The sequence below is a fragment of the Mytilus trossulus genome, chromosome 12 (assembly GCF_036588685.1).
Source record: "Mytilus trossulus isolate FHL-02 chromosome 12, PNRI_Mtr1.1.1.hap1, whole genome shotgun sequence".
Taxonomy (NCBI): domain Eukaryota; kingdom Metazoa; phylum Mollusca; class Bivalvia; order Mytilida; family Mytilidae; genus Mytilus; species Mytilus trossulus.
This window is the reverse complement of record NC_086384.1, coordinates 23,990,333-23,994,253: the sequence shown is the minus strand read 5'-3', so window position 1 is coordinate 23,994,253 and position 3,921 is coordinate 23,990,333.

The window sequence follows — 3,921 nt, the reverse complement described above, 5'->3', positions numbered from 1 at the left end:
ATCGGTCTCACTAATTAGCGACAAGAAGAATTTTAGCGACAAGAAGCGTCAAGAAGCGACAAGAAACTATTTAACGACAAGAAAAAATATCCCTCAATTTTCAAAGCAAATGAATTATGACCAATTAAATTGGAATTGTTGGAAAGTGACCGAGTTTTAGTTTTAAATCTTAAGTTCTTAATATAGATTTTTGTTTTTTTTTGGAAAATATACGAATTTTTAAATAACTAAATTTATGAAAGAAAAATGTTTTTGGCCTTGAATTATTATAGGTTTTGTTAAGAAAATAACACTCTGTAAAAATTAGACCAAAATTGACATGGTACAGTCTGAGACTACTATGTGTTATAGTAGTCTCAGGTACAGTGTATCCAATTTAATTGCTTTATATCGGGTTTTTTCAAGGTTTCTTTGCTTTAGTATTGTCATGTGAGTATAATAATCTCTGCAAACTGTGGACTATTTTGTTGGAGCTTGAATAATTGTCGTGACCGGACCTATAGGCTTTTAGATAAAAAAAATATTAAAGAATGATAAAATCTGCATTTTGGATACGTTTATTTGTGAACAAGCATCTAGTATGTGTTCTACTCCTTATATATCAGTGCTTCTAGTTATATCCCTTACTTCTATCAAAGAACTTGATAAACTTTTGTAATAAAATTAAAGCTTATGAAAATAATGGTATTAACTATTTTTGGGTGTCAAATTCTTTAGAGGTCTTAGAGGATAAAATACATGCTTTTAATGGTCATTTGAATTCTGCTGACAGATGCGATTTTTTTACTCTCTACACTTCACGTCCACACAATCAAGAAAAAGTTTCAGTCATATTTAATTAAATTGTCTTCTGAAAAATCTCTCCAGATTTATTTGCTGTAACTCGTTTAAGGCCTTTTCGGTAACGAAAATTGAAATAGGAAAGTATGCCTGATACAATTACTAAATTGAAGATATGATTAAAGCTCTAAATGTTCTCCTGGACAATATATATGTACGTTTCTGCGCTAAAGAGTATTAACCGGTAGTAGGTATTCCTTAATTAATAGCAGATTTATTCCTGTATTGATATGAATCACAGTTTATGACCAAACTCAGTGAAGACATGCTATTGATGATATTTTTTCGTTAAATAACCGAGATTTCTTTAAATATACTACCGAAATTTACCAAAAGGAATTTACTCTAACTTAATCTAACATAAAAGCAGCAGTTGCCCTTTTCCAGATTTAGACATTTCAATTTCTAAAGGGAAACTCCATACTAAAATTTACGACCAAAGAGGTGATTTCCATTCCCTATTGTTAATTTTCCTCTTTTAGCGGACCGCGATTTTCCTTATGCATCATACGGTGTTTATATATATCTGCACTCTCGTAATGCCCGTCTGTGTAGTGATGTCATAGATTTTAACGAACGTGATAAATGCGTCACTGGTAAATTATTATAAAATTAGGGATATCGTTACCATAACTTACTTTAAAACTTTTACTAAATTCTTTCATATAGTAGTCTCAGGGGTTTATAATGTTTTTGTGTGTACTTGTCACTTGTAATTTTTCAGAAATCAACTGGCCGTGACCTTATTTTCAAGGCTCATAGCTAAATGCGATGTTAAATGTTTGTGTGTCTGTTTCTCATATTCTGTAATAAATAGGTCATCTATACATGCTATATGTAGTGAATGAAACGTTTGTAAGGTTTAATTGTCCGTCTGGTATGGTTTACCTGAACCTGACCTAATTGTAATGGTTCAAACACCCGTCTACGTTGTCGTGGCTAGCTTAGTCTGTCAGTCTGTAAAAAATCACCAATTAAGACGGGTTACTTTCCCCATCCGACTGTGCTTAAACGGCCGTGGGTAACTTAAGTTAGCCACAGCCCAAGATGGCGGACTCTAAACTCGTTGAGATGGTACTTGATACGAAATCTACTTTTTGCAATGTTTTTCATGGTCTATGTAAATATTGATAGGGGTTTTGAATAAAGAAATCACTTACCATCACTTCAAATTTGCCAAGTTAATTTTTACTTCACTTTAGCGCAAGCCGGCCAACTTTTAAAAAAAGCATAAGATGTCCGTAACTTATAAGTAAAAAATAATCAGACTGTCCGTAACTTTATTTTCGGATGTGGGTAACTTTTTTTTTCAAAATTGTAAGATTAACAATTTCAACACTTAAAGGACAATAAACACTATCAAACCCCTTAATCATTACATAAATTTATACAATAACGATATGCTTCAAACTAAATAAGAGAAAAAAGTAAACCAGAGTGTCACGGATTTTCCGTTAAATTTTAAAAAAATATTCCTGGGATAAAACGGGATCTGACGGTACGCCGAAATTTATCTAACATTCTTCTATCCGTTTATAGATTGTTCACTGATGAGTCCTTTGCCTGTGTAGCCGCGGAAAAAAATGATATCCTTTCCTTTAGATAATTTCTGAATTGTTCGCCAAAAAAGTATGATCTCTTCAATATATCTACTGTAGTGTGATGTGTTGTTGATTGTTTAAAAAGAAAATGACAATATCTAGGAGTAGATGGAAGGCTATATTGTTGAACAGGCGTCAGTTTATTATAGCAATTAAGGTAGATCTAGATTTAAAATCTTCTAAAAGTTTCATTGACCTCAGGGATTCAATAAGATCGGGTATCAAATCATACATATCTTCTTTAGAGGTTTGAGCTGATTCACCTATGTATTTCTGCTAAGGATTGACCTCCGAACTTGTTCTCCTAAGGTGATTTTCATATGTTCACTAAAAATGTAATTTCTACAGTTGGAAATGGTGAGATTAATAACCTGCATGTCATGATTTATCATCTAAAACTTAAGCAGTTAACAATCTATAATGCCAGTAGAATGTAAGAAACATTAATTTTGCCGTATAATTTTCTACATAAGAACATGCCTGTACCAAGTCAGGAAAATGGCAGTTGTTATCTATTCGGTTGAGCTTTGGATTTTTTCATTTGATAAAGGACTTTCCTTTTTGAATTTTCTTCATAGTTCAGTATTTTTGTAATTTTTACTTTTTAATGCCTGTACCAAGGCAGGAATATGACCGTTGTTTTCCATTCGAACTTTTGGCTTTGCCATTCCATAAATGACTTCCCGTTTGAATATTCCTAGGAGTTCGGTATTTTTGTTAGTTATCATTTCTTTTATAAAATAATTACATCCACGAATAAAGATTCTTTGAAAGTTACTGACATCATGCTAAAGTTACGGACATCCCTATTGGTATAAGGAAAAAAGTTACGGACAAGTTGTTTTGAAGTTACGGACATCGTTTTACATTGCAGAGTTTCCCGAAAAGATTTATTTAACTTTTTAATTACTGAACATTTCTTTTGTATTCATGGTATTGTAATTATATAGGAGCAAACTTCCTAACCGAAGCTAGGAGGCTCCATCTTGGGCTGTAACTTAAGTTACCCACGGCCGTTTAAGCACTGTGCCCCATGTTATGGGCATTTATTCGTCCAAGGGTTCAAATTGCGGTTCCATTCAAATGAATTGTTTTGTATTGTTGGCTGGGGCTATTGACGATTTTGTTAATATTTTTGTTCAAGGTTGACCAAATGTGTGTGTTTATGCTCAGTTAAGCCCATAGCTGATTTTTATGCCCCACCTACGATAGTAGAGGGGTATTATGTTTTCTGGTCTGTGCGTCCGTTCGTCCGTCCGTTCGTCCGTCCGTCCGTTCGTCCGTCCGTCCGTTCGTTCGTCCGTCCGTCCGTCCGTTCGTTCGTTCGTTCGTTCGTCTGTCCAGTTTCAGGTTAAAGTTTTTGGTCGAGGTAGTTTTTGATGAAGTTGAAGTGCAATCAACCTGAAACTTAGTATATATGTTCCTTAATTATGATATGATCTTTTTAATTTTAATGTTAAATTAGAGTTCTGACCCCAAT